The sequence below is a fragment of the Triticum aestivum genome, chromosome 4B (assembly GCF_018294505.1).
Source record: "Triticum aestivum cultivar Chinese Spring chromosome 4B, IWGSC CS RefSeq v2.1, whole genome shotgun sequence".
In the NCBI taxonomy this organism is placed as follows: domain Eukaryota; kingdom Viridiplantae; phylum Streptophyta; class Magnoliopsida; order Poales; family Poaceae; genus Triticum; species Triticum aestivum.
The window spans coordinates 973,389-987,545 of record NC_057804.1 but is presented as its reverse complement, the minus strand read 5'-3'; positions in this window follow the sequence as shown (position 1 = coordinate 987,545).

Genomic DNA, 14,157 nt, shown 5'->3' with positions numbered 1-14,157 from the left:
AGGAAGTAGCTAAGGGTTTTGGAGCATATCACTAAGCACATGAAGCAAGAGGCTCATTAAGCAACACCTCATCCCTCCTTGATAGTATTGGCTTTTCCTATAGACTCAATGTGATCTTGGATCACTAAAATATAAAATGAAGAGTCTTGACCTTTTGAGATTGAGCCAATCCTTTGTCCTTAGTATTTTGAGGGATCCACTTTCATCATCCATGCCATGCCATTCATTGAGCTTTCCTGAAATAATAGTCTTGGAATAGCATTAGCTCAATGAGCTATATGTTGTTATGAATTACCAAAACCACCTAGGGATAGTTGCACTTTCAAAGAGTAATACTAGGACTTATACACCTCCTGAGCAAATCAAAGTTGAACCTAGTATTTCTATGGCTAAAGATCTCTTGGATGATGATTTGGATGGGCATGTTATTTATTTCTGTGGTGAGACTGCTAATATTGCTAGACCAGATACTAAGATACATAGACCTGTCATAGGCATGCCTGTTATTTCTGTTAAAATAGGAGATCATTGTTATCATGGCTTATGTGATATGGGTGCTAGTGCTAGTGCAATACCCTATGATTTATATAAAGAAATTATGCACGAAATTGCACCCGTCGAATTAGAAGACATTGATGTTACTATTAAGCTTGCTAATAGGGATACCATTAAACCAGTTGGGATAGTTAGAGATGTTGAAGTTTTGTGTGGGAAGGTTAAATACCCTGCTGATTTTCTTGTTCTTGGTTCCCCACAAGATGATTTTTGTCCCATTATTTTCGGTAGACCCTTCTTGAACACGGTTAAGGCTAGGATTGATTGTGAAAAGGATACTGTTACAATTGGCTTAGAGGGTATGTCTCATGAGTTTAACTTTGCTAAGTTTCATAGACAACCTCGTGATAGAGAATCACCTAGTAAGGATGAGATTATTGGTCTTGCTACTATTGTCGTACCTCCTACTGATCCGTTAGAACAATATTTGCTAGACCATGAAAATGAAATGTTTATGAAGGAAAGAAGGGAAATAGATGAAGTGTTCCTTAAACAGGAACCTATGCTAAAACATAACCTTCCCATTGAAATTCTTGGGGATCCCCCTCCACCCAAGGGTGATCCCATGTTTGAATTCAAACCATTACCTGATAATCTTAAGTATGCTTATCTTGATGAGAAGAAAATATATCATGTTATTATTAGTGCTAACCTTTCAGAGCAAGAAGAAGAAAGATTATTGAAAACTCTGAAGAAGCACCGAGCTGCTATTGGATATACTCTGGATGATCTTAAGGGCATTAGTCCCACGTTATGCCAACACAAAATTACAGCGGAGAAAGATGCCAAACCAATTAGAGATCCTCAACGACGACTGAATCCCAAGATGAAACAAGTGGTAAGAAAGGAGATACTAAAGCTCCTTGAAGTAGGTATAATTTATCCCATTGCTGATAGTGAATGGGTAAGTCATGTCCATTGTATTCCTAAAAAGGGAGGTATTACCGTTGTTCCTAATGATAAAGATGAATTGATCCCGCCAAGAATTATTACAGGTTATAGGATGGTAATTGATTTCCATAAATTAAATAAAGCTACTAAGATAGAGCATTACCCTTTACCTTTTATTGATCAAATGCTAGAAAGACTATCCAAACACACACATTTCTGCTTTCTAGATGGTTATTCTGGCTTCTCTCAAATACCTGTGTCAGTGGGGGATCAATCAAAAACTACTTTCACTTGCCCTTTCGGTACTTTTTCTTATAGACGTATGCCTTTTGGTTTATGTAATGCACCTGCTACCTTTCAAAGATGTATGATGGCTATATTCTCTGTCTTTTATGAAAAGATTTTTGAGGTATTCATGGATGACTTCTCCGTTTATGGATCCTCTTTTGACGATTGCTTAAGCAACCTTGATCGAGTTTTGCAGAGAAGTGAAGACACTAGCCTTGTCTTGAATTTGGAAAAGTGCCACTTTATGGTTAATGAAGGCATTGTCTTGGGACACAAGATCTCCGAGAGAGGTATTGAAGTTGATAAAGCTAAAGTTGATGCTATTGAAAAGATGCCATGTCCCAAGGACATAAAAGGTATAAGAAGTTTCCTTGGTTACGCCGATTTTTATAGGAGGTTCATTAATGACTTTTCTAAAATCTCTAGGCCTCTGATTAATTTATTGCAAAAAGATATTCCTTTTGTCTTTGATGATGATTGTGTAGAAGCATTTGAAATACATAAGAAATCATTGATCACTGCACCTATTGTCCAGCCACCTGATTGGAATTTACCTTTTGAAATTATGTGTGATGCTAGTGATTATGCTATAGGTGTTGTTCTAGGGCAAAGAGTTGATAAGAAATTGAATGTTATCTAGTATGCTAGTAAGACTCTTGATACTGCCCAGAGAAATTATGCTACTTCTAAAAAAGAATTCTTAGCAGTCATGTTTGCATGTGATAAGTTTAGACCTTATATCGTTGATTCCAAAGTTACTATTCACACTGATCATGCTACTATTAAATATCTTATGCAAAAGAAAGACGCTAAGCCTAGACTCATTAGATGGGTTCTCCTGCTCCAAGAATTTGATTTGCATATTATTGATAGAAATGGAGCTGAGAACCCCGTTGCAGACAACTTATCTAGGTTAGAGAATGTTCTTGATGACCCACTGCCTATTGATGATAGCTTTCCTGATGACCAATTAGCGATCATTAATGCTTCTTATACTGCTCCTTGGTATGCTGATTATGCTAATTACATTGTTGCTAAATTTATACCACCTAGTTTCACATAGCAGCAAAATAAAAAGTTTTTTTATGATTTAAGACATTACTTCTGGGATGACCCGCACCTTTATAAAGAAGGAGTAGATGGTGTTATTAGACGTTGTGTGCCTGAGCGTGAACAGGAACAGATCCTACGGAAGTGTCACTCTGAATCCTATGGAGGACACCACGCTGGAGATAGAACTGCACATAAGGTACTGCAATCTGGTTTTTATTGGCCTACTCTCTTCAAAGATGCTCATAAGTTTGTCTTATCTTGTGATGAATGTCAAAGAATTGGTAACATTAGTAGACGTCAAGAAATGCCTATGAATTTTTCTCTTCTTATCGAAACGTTTGATGTTTGGGGCTTTGATTATATGGGACCTTTTCCTGCCTCTAATGATTACACGCATATTTTAGTTGCTGTTGATTACGTTACTAAGTGGGTAGAAGATATTCCAACTAGTAGTGCTGATCATAACACTTCTATTAAAATGCTTAAAGAAGTTATTTTCCCGAGGTTTGGAGTCCCTAGATATCTTATGACTGATGGTGGTTCACATTTTATTCATGGTGCTTTCCGTAAGATGCTTGCTAAGTATGATGTCAATCATAGAATTGCATCTCCTTATCATTCGCAGTCTAGTGGTCAAGTAGAGTTGAGAAATAGAGAGCTCAAATTAATTTTACAAAAGACTGTCAATAGATCTAGAAAGAATTGGTCCAAAAAACTTGATGATGCATTATGGGCCTATAGAATTGCATACAAAAATCCTATGGGTATGTCTCCTTATAAGATGGTTTATGGAAAAGCATGTCATTTACCTCTTGAACTTGAACATAAAGCATATTGGGCTATTAAAGAGCTCAGTTATGACTTCAAACTTGCCGATGAGAAGAGGTTGTTTGACATTAGCTCACTTGATGAATGGAGAACCCAAGCCTATGAGAATGCCAAGCTATTCAAAGAAAAAGTCAAACGCTGGCATGACAAAAGGATACAAAAGTGTGAGTTTAACGTAGGAGATTATGTGTTATTATTCAACTCTCGTTTGAGATTTTTTGCAGGAAAACTTCTCTCTAAATGGGAAGGTCCTTATGTTATCGAGGAGGTCTATCGTTCTGGTGCTATAAAAATCAACAACTTCGAAGGGACAAGTCCGAGGGTGGTGAACTGTCAAAGAATTAAACATTATATCTCAGGTAATCCTATCAATGTTGAAACTAATATTATTGAGACCGTAACCCCGGAGGAATATATAAGGGACACTTTCCAGAACGTTCCAGACTCCGAAAAGGAATAGGTATGTGGTACGGTAAGTAAACCGACTACAAAAAAACTCCAATGGCAGTTTTTATCAGTTTTGGAAAATTTAAGAATTTTAGGAAGAAAGAAGTAGTCTGAGGGGGACACACGAGGCCCCCACGAGAGTGGAGGGTGCGCCCACCCTTACTGGGTGCGCCCCCTGTCTCGTGGACACCTCATATGCCTCCCGGACTCCATTTTCTTGCACGTTACGTATTTTGGTCAGTAAAAATTCATTATATAAACTCCCGAAGGTTTTGACCACTGTATCACGCAATTATCCTCTATTTTAATTTTGAGCTATTCATGTTGCAGTTTAAGAGCAAGATGTCTTCTCAAGAGTCATTCGGGGAGAGTCGGGTGTCTCACCTGACACCAGGTCCAGGAGCAAATATCAATGCTTATCACTTTGGGACATCAACGAAGGATGAGATGGAGGCCGATTTGAAAAGGATAGATGCCATGGAGGAAGATCAAGAAGTCACCTCTCGTCTCGAAGCAGGATCCATGATGGGGGAACTACATAGCTCGGCTATTCCAAATTCAGTCATCCCTTCCAATTTTAGATTTCTTTCTTGTGAAAATATGAAAAAGAGTGTTACTTGTTCTCCAGAAGCTATGCAGCATCCTTGGGTAAAGGGATCTTTAGCCGTTACGTGAAAGCTCCGCAAAGAAATTATGGACCTCAAACAACAAGTCAATAAGCTCGAGGAGGAGAATCATATCCTGAGGGACATCATTGCCAAGAAGATCATAACACCAACCGTGAAGAAGGGGGCATAATCACATGGGTATGGTCACTCCCCTTGGCAACTGCCAAGCTTGGGGGAGGTGCCCCGGTATCGTATCACCATCACACCCCTATCTTTACCGCTTTATTTAGTTCGATTCTTTTAGTAGTATCTTGATCTAGTAGATTGAAGTTTTAGAATTAATTAGTCTTGAGTTTTGCTTTATGATCTCTTTATGTAATCGACTCCGTGAGCTATCTATAATAAAGTTTAGTGTTGAGTCAAGGGCTTTGCTATCTTGCTATGATCTTGAGAAAGTAGAAAGAATAAAAGAGTTCATATTGATCTTATGGTTAGTGATGACTTCACACAGTATGAGGCATAAAAGTTCTTGAGAGGTGATAAATGTAGTTTTGGTCATCGTTGCAATTAATAGGAAGTGATAACGAAAGAGAGGTTCACATACAAATATATTATCTTGGACATCTTTTATGATTGGGAGCACTCGTTAAGTATGACATGCTAAAAAAGTTGACGTTGGACAAGGAAGACAATGTAATGGCTTATGTTTTCTCACATCTCAGTTAAAGTATATTGTCATTGACCTTCCCAACATGTTGAGCTTGCCTTCCCCCTCGTGCTAGCCAAATTCCTTGCACCAAGTAGAGATACTACTTGTGCTTCCAAATATCCTTAAACCCAGTTTTGCCATGCGAGTCCACCATACCTACCTATGAATTGAGTAAGATTCTTCAAGTAAGTTGTCTTTTTGCAGGCAATAAAAATTGCTATCTAAATATGTATGACTTATTAGTGCAGAGAAAATAAGCTTTATACGATCTTGTTGTGGAAGCAATAAAAGCGACGGACTGCATAATAAAGGTCCACATACAAGGGGCAATATAAAGTGACGTTCTTTTGCATTAAAATTTTGTGCATCCAACCCTAAACACACATGACGACCTCTGCTTCCCTCTGCGAAGGGCCTATCTTTTACTTTATGTTTTTACTTTATGCTTGAGTCAAGGTGATCTTCACCTTTCCCTTTTTCATTTTATCCTTTGGCAAGCTCCTCGTGTTTGAAAGATCATGATATATATATATCCAACTGGATGTAAGTTAGCATAGGCTATTATTGTTGACATCACCTAAAGGTGAATACATTGGGAGGCAACACAATAAGCCCCTATCTTTTTCAGGGTCCGGCTGAAACTCAATAACCACAAGTATTGCGTGAGTGTTAGCAATTGTAGAAGACTACAAGATAGTTGAGTATGTGGACTTGCTGAAAAGCCTCTATTGTTGACTCTTTCTAATGTTATGATAAATTGCAATTGCTTCAATGACTGAGATTATAGTTTGTTAGTTCTCAATGAAGTTTTTGAACCATACTTGACATTGTAAATTGATTGTTACTTTAGTACAAGAAATCATATGATAAAATCTATATATGTTGTTGTTACAAGAATGATCATGATGCCCTCATGTCCGTATTTTATTTTTATCGACACCTCTATCTCTAAACATGTGGACATATTTTTCAATTTCGGCTTCCGCTTGAGGACAAGCGAGGTCTAAGCTTGGGGGAGTTGATACGTCCATTTTGCATCATGCTTTTATATCAATATTTATTGCATTATGGGCTGTTATTACACATTATATCTCAATACTTATGGCTATTCTCCCTTAGTTTACAAGGTTTACCATGAAGAGGGGGAATGCCGACAGTTGGAATCCTGGCTGGAAAAGGAGCAAACATTGGAAACCTATTCTGCACTGCTCCAAAAATCCTGAAACTCCACAAAACATGTTTTTGGAATTAATAAGAATTATTGAGTGGAAGAAATACATCAGGGGGCCCACACCCTGGCCAGGAGGGTGGGGGGCGTGCCCACCCCTACTGGGCGCGCCCCCCTATCTCCTGGGCCCCTTGTGGCCCCCCGGTGTCCATCTTCTTCTATATAAGGGATTTTACCCTGGAAAAAATCGTGGGCAAGCTTACGAGACGAAACTCTTCCGCCACGAGGCGGAACCTTGGCGGAACCAATCTAGAGCTCTGGCAAAGCTGTTCTGCCGGGGACACTTCCCTCCGGGAGGGGGAAATCATCACCATCATCAACAACAACGATCCTCTTATCGGGAGGGGGTCAATCTCTATCAACATCTTCACCAGCACCATCTCCTCTCAAAACCCTAGTTCATCTCGTGTATCCAATCTTGTATCAAAACCACAAATTGGTAGCTGTGGGTTTCATAGTAGTGTTGATTACTCCTTGTAGTTGATGATAATTGGTTTACTTGGTGGAAGATCATATGTTCAGATCCTTAATGCATATTATTACTCCTCTGATTATGAACATGAGTATGCTTTCTGAGTAGTTATGTTTTTTCCTGAGGACATGGGTGAAGTCTTGCTATTAGTAGTCATGTGAATTTGGTATTCGTTCGATATTTTGATGCGATATATGTTGTCTTTTCCTCTAGTGGTGTTATGTGAACGTCGACTGCATGACACTTCACCATTATTTGGGCCTAGAGGAAGGCATTGGGAAGTAATAAGTAGATGATGGGTTGCTAGAGTGACAGAAGCTTAAACCCTAGTTTATCCGTTGCTTTGTTAGGGGCTGATTTGGATCCATATGTTTAATGTTGTGGTTAGGTTTACCTTAATACTTCTTTTGTAGTTGCGGACGCTTGCAATAGGGGTTAATCATAAGTGGGATGCTTGTCCAAGTAAGGGTAGTACCCAAGCACCGGTCCACCCACATATCAAATTATCAAAGTACTGAATGTGAATCATATGAACGTGATGAAAACTAGCTTGATGATAATACCCATGTGTCCTCGGGAGCTCCTTCCTCATTATAAGAAATTGTCCAGGCTTATCCTTTGCTACATAAAGGATTGGGCCAACTTGCTGCACTTTATTTACTTTCATTGCTTGTTACTCGTTACAATTTATCTTATCACAAAACTATCTATTACCTACAATTTCAGTGTTTGCAGAGAAAACCTTACTGAAAACCGCTTATCATCTCCTTCTGCTCCTCGTTGGGTTCGACACTCTTACTTATTGAAAGGACTACAATAGATCCCCTACACTTGTGGGTCATTAATGGTCATGGTTTCCTGACTATGGACATTGGATGTCATTGATAACGGGATCACATCATTAGGAGAATGATGTGATGGACAAGACCCAATCCTGAGCATAGCACAAGATCGTGTAGTTCGTTTACTAAAGCTTTTCTAATGTCAAGTATCATTTCCTTAGACCATGAGATCGTGCAACTCCCGAATACCGTAGGAGTGCTTTGTGTGTGCCAAACGTCAATATGTAACTGGGTGGCTATAAAGGTGCTCTATAGGTATCTCCGAAAGTATCTGTTGGGTTGGCACGAATCAAGACTGGGATCTGTCACTCCGTAAGACGGAGAGGTATCTCTGGGCCCACTCGGTAATGCATCATCATAATGAACTCAATGTGACTAAGTGGTTAGTCATGGGATCATGCATTACAGAATGAGTAAAGTGACTTGCCGGTAACGAGATTGAATGAGGTATTGGGATACCGACGATCGAATCTCGGGCAAGTAACGTACCGATTGACAAAGGGAATTGTATACGGGATTACTTGAATCCTCGAGATCGTGGTTCATCCGATGAGATCATCATGGAACATGTGGGAGCCAACATGGGTATCCAGATCCCGCTGTTGGTTATTGGCTGGAGAGCTATCTCGGTCATGTCTGCGTGATTCCCGAACCCGTAGGATCTACACACTTAAGGTTCGATGACGCTAGGGTTATAAGGAAGATTTGTATGTGATTACCGAATGTTGTTCAGAGTCCTGGATGAGATCCCGGACTCACGAGGAGTTTCGAAATGGTCCAGAGGTGAAGATTTATATATGGGAAGTCATCATACAGTCGCTGGAAATGTTCGGGGGTATATCAGTATTGTACCGGGACCACCGAAGGGGTTCCAGGGGTCCACCGGGAGGGTTCACCTGTCCCGGAGGGCCTCATGGGCTGTAGGTGGAAGGGAACCAGCCCCTAAGTGGGCTGGGCGCCACCCCTCCCCCCCCCCAGGGCCCATGCGCCTCGGGTTGGGGGGGAATCCTAAGGGGGGCACCCCCCTTGCTTTGGGGGCAAGTCCCCTCCCCGTTGGCCGCCACCCCCCCCCTCTAGATCCCATCTAGAGGGGCCGGACCCCTTCCCCCTTCTCCCTATAAATAGAGGGGTGAGGGGAGGGCCGCAGCACCACATCGAAGGCGCATCCCCTCCCCTCCCCAACACCTCTCCTCCTCCGCGCGAGCTTGGTGAAGCCCTGCCGGAGAACTACCACTCCACCACCACCACGCTGTCGTGCTATTGTTGGAGCCATCTTCCTCAACCTCACCCTCCTCCTTGCTGGATCAAGGTGCAGGAGACGTCACCGGGCTGCACGTGTGTTGAACGCGGAGGTGTCGTTGTTCGGCGCTAAGATCGGAATCCACCGCGATCTGAATCGCTTCGAGTACGACTCCTTCATCCGCGTTCTTGCAACGCTTCCGTCTCGCGATCTTCAAGGGTATGAAGATGCACTCCTCTCTATCTCTCTCTCGTTGCTAGTTACTCCATAGATTGATCTTGGCGATGCATAGAAAATTTTAAATTTCTGCAACGATCCCCAACTATGGCATCATGAGCTAGGTCTATGCGTAGTTTCTATGCACGAATAGAACACAAGTTTGTTGTGGGCGTCGATTTTTTCAATTTACTTTCCACTACTAGTCTTATCTTGTTTCGGCGGCATCGTGGGATGAAGCGGCCCAGACCGACCTTACACGTATGCTTACGTGAGACAGGTTCCACCGACTGACATGCACTAGTTGCATAAGGTGGCTAGCGGGTGTCTGTCTCTCCCACTTTAGTCCGATCGGATTCGATGAAAAGGGTCCTTATGAAGGGTAAATAGCAATTGACATATCAAGTCGTGGTTTTTGGCGTACGTAAGAAAATAGCAATTGACATATCAAGTCGTGGTTTTTGGCGTACGTAAGAAATGTTCTTGCTACAAACCTATAGCAGCCAGGTAAAAGCTTGCAACAACAATTAGAGGACGTCTAACTTGTTTTTGCAGCATATGCCGTGTGATGTGATATGGCCATAAAGGATGTGATGAATGAAATATATGTGATGTATGAGATTGATCATATTCTTGTAATAGGAATCACGACTTGCATGTCGATGAGTATGACAACCCGCAGGAGCCATAGGAGTTGTCTTTATTTATTGTATGACATGTGTGTCATTGAATAACGCCATGTAATTACTTTACTTTATTGCTAAACTGTTAGCCATAGTAGTAGAAGTAATAGTTGGCGAGAAAACTTCATGGAGACACAATGATGGAGATCATGATGGTGGAGATCATGGTGTCATGCCGGTGACGATGATGATCATGGCTCCCCGAAGATGGAGATCAAAAGGAGCAAAATGATATTGGCCATATCATGTCACTATTTGATTGCATGTGATGTTTATCATGTTTCTGCATCTTATTTGCTTAGAACTATGGTAGCATAAATAAGATGATCCCTCATAATAATTTCAAGAAAGTGTTCCCCCTAACTATGTGCCGTTGTGAAAGTTTGTTCTTTCGAAGCACCACATGATGATCGAGTGTGATAGATTCTAACGTTCACATACAACGGGTGTAAGCCAGATTTACACATGCAAAACACTTAGGTTGACTTGACGAGCCTAGCATGTACAGACATGGCCTCTGAACACAAGAGACCGAAAGGTCGAACATGAGTCGTATAGAAGATATGATCAACATGAAGATGTTCACCGATGATGACTAGTTTGTCTCACGTGATGATCGGACACGGCCTAGTTGACTCGGATTATGTATCACTTAGATGAGGGATGTCTATCTGAGTGGGAGTTCATTAAATAATTTGATTAGATGAACTTAATTATCATGAACTTAGTCTAAAACTTTTGCAATATGTCTTGTAGATCAAATGGCCCACGCTAATGTTGCCCTCAACTTCAACGCGTTCCTAGAGAAAACCAAGCTCAAAGACGATGGTAGCAACTATACGGACTGGGTCCGGAACTTGAGGATCATCATCATAGCTGCCAAAAGAGCATATGTCCTAGATGCACCGCTAGGTGAATCACCCGTTTTCCCAGCAACTCAAGACGTTATGAATGCCTGGCAGTTGCTTAGTGATGATTACTCCCTGGTTCAGTGCGGCATGCTTTACAGCTTAGAACCGGGGCTCCAAAAGCGTTTTGAGCAGCACAGAGCATATGAGATGTTCCAAGAGCTGAAAATGGTTTTCCAAGCGCATGCCCGGGTCGAGAGATATGAAGTCTCCGACAAATTCTATAGTTGTAAGATGGAGGAGAATAGTTCTGTCAGCGAGAACATACTCAAAATGTTTGAGTTGCACAACCGCTTGTCTTAGCTGGGAGTTAACCTCCCGGATGACGCGGTCATTGACAAACTCCTTCAGTCGCTCCCACCTAGCTACAAGAGCTTTGTGATGAACTACAATATGCAGGGGATGGTGAAAACCATTCCTGAGGTATTTTCAATGCTGAAATCAGCAGAAGTGGAGATCAAAAAGGAACATCAAGTGTTGATGGTCAATAAAACCACTAGTTTCAAGAAAGGTAAGGGTAAGAAGAACTTCAAGCAGAACGGCAAGGGAGTTGTCGCGCCCGGTAAGCCAGTTGCCGGGAAGAAGCCAAAGCACGGACCCAAACCTGAGACCGAGTGCTTTTATTGCAAGGGAAACAGTCACTGGAAGCGGAACTGCCCCAAGTATTTAGCGGACAAGAAGGCCGGTAACACCAAAGGTATATGTCATATACATGTTATTGATGTGTACCTTACAAAACTCGTAGTAGCTCCTGGGTATTTGATACCGGTGTAGTTGCTCATATTTGTAACTCAAAACAGGAGCTGTGGAATAAGCGGAGACTGGCGAAGGACGAGGTGACGATGCGTGTTGGGAATGGTTCCAAGGTCGATGTGATCGCCGTTGGCACGCTACCTCTACATTTACCTACGGGATTAGTTTTAAACCTCAATAATTGTTATTTAGTGCCAGCTTTGAGAATGAACATTGTATCTGGATCTCGTTTATGCGAGATGGCTACTCATTTAAATCCGAGAATAATGGTTGTTCTATTTATATGAGAGATATGTTTTATGGTAATGCCCCGCTGGTCAATGGTTTATTCTTAATGAATCTCGAACGTGATGTTACACATATTCATAGTGTGAATACCAAAAGATGTAAGATTGATAATGATAGTCCCACATACTTGTGGCACTACCGCCTTGCTCACATTGGTGTCAAACGCATAAAGAAGCTCCATGCAGATGGACTTTTGGAGTCTCTTGATTATGAATCATTTGGCACGTGTGAACCATGCCTCATGGACAAAATGACCAAGACTCCGTTCTTCGAAACAATGGAGCGAGCAACAAACTTATTCGAAATTATACATACTAATGTATGCGGTCCAATGAGCGTTGAGGCTCGCGGTGGCTATCCTTATGTTCTCACCCTCACTGATGACTTAAGTAGATATGGGTATGTCTACTTGATGAAACACAAGTCTGAGACCTTTGAAGAGTTCAAGGAAATTCAAAATGAGGTGGAGAATCAACGTGACAGAAAAATAAAGTTCTTACGATCAGATCGTGGGGGAGAATATTTAAGTCACGAGTTTGGTACGCACTTAAGAAAATGTGGAATTGTTTCACAACTCACGCCACCTGGAACACCTTAGCGTAATAGTGTGTCCGGACATCATACTCGCACTCTATTGGAAATGGTGCGATCTATGATGTCTCTTACCGATTTACCGCTATCATTTTGGGGATACGCTTTAGAGACAACTACATTCACTTTAAATAGGGGACCGTCTAAATCCGTTGAGACGACACTATATGAATTATGGTTTGGGAAGAAACCTAAGCTGTCGTTTCTAAAAGTTTGGGGATGTGATGCTTATGTCAAGAAACTTCAACCTAAAAAGCTCGAACCCAAGTCGGAAAAATGCGTCTTCATAGGATACCCTAAGGAAACCATTGGGTATATGATACGTCTCCAACGTATCTATAATTTATGAAGTATTCATGCTATTATATTATCCATCTATGATGTTTTATATGCATTTATATGCCATTTTATATGATTTTTGGGACTAACCTATTAACTTAGAGCCCAGTGCCAGTTCATGTTTTCTCCTTGTTTTTGAGTTTTACAGAAAAGGAATACCAAACGAAGTCCAATTGACGTGCCAATTTTTGACGATTTTTTATGGACCAAAAGAAGACCACGGAGCATCGGAGTTGGGCCAGAAGAGTCCCGGGCTGCCCACAAGAGTGGGGGGCGCGCCCACCCCCTAGGGTGCACCCCCTATCTTGTGGACAGCCCGGAGACCCCCCTGACGTGAAACCAACACCAAAAATCCTATAAATACAGAAACCTTCGGGAAATAACTTAGATCGGAAGTTCCGCCGCCGCAAGCCTCTGTAGCCATGAGAAATCAATCTAGGCCCTCTCCGGCACCCTGTCGGAGGGGGCCATCATCACCGAAGGCCATGGAGGAGGATCTCGGAGGGGCCCTCATTGCCATGAAGGCCAAGGACCAGAGGGGGGAAGCGATGGAGGAGGAAGCACAAGGGGGAGAACCTCTCCTCCTCTCTCTTGGTGGCACCGGAGTGCCATCGGGAGGGCAATCATCGCCGCGGTGATCGTCTTCATCAACATCACCATCATCATCACCATCCTCATCTCTTTTACGTGGTCCACTCTCCCGCACCCCGCTGTAATCCCTACTTGAACATGGTGCCTTATGCCGCATATTATGATTCAATGATGTGTTGCCATCCTATGATGTTTTGAGTAGATAGCTTTTGTCCTTGGGTTGATTGATGGTCTAGATTGGTACGAGTTGTATGTTTTATTTTGGTGGTGTCCTATGGTTCCCTCCGTGTTGCGCAAGCATGAGGGGTTCCTGCTATAGGGTGTTGCAATACGTTCATGATTCGCTTATAGTGGATTGGTGAGTGATTGAAACACAAACCCGAGAAAGGGAGTGGTTGCGTATGGGAATAAAGAGGACTTGATGCTTTAATGCTATGGTTGGGTTTTACCTTAATGATCTTTAGTAGTTGCGGACGCTTGCTAGAGTTCCAATCATAAGTGCATATGATCCAAGTAGAGAAAGTATGTTAGCATATGCCTCTCCCTCATATGAAATTGCAATGACGACTATCGGTCTTGTTAACAATTGCCTAGGACAATTCCGCACACCGATCCATCATTATTCCA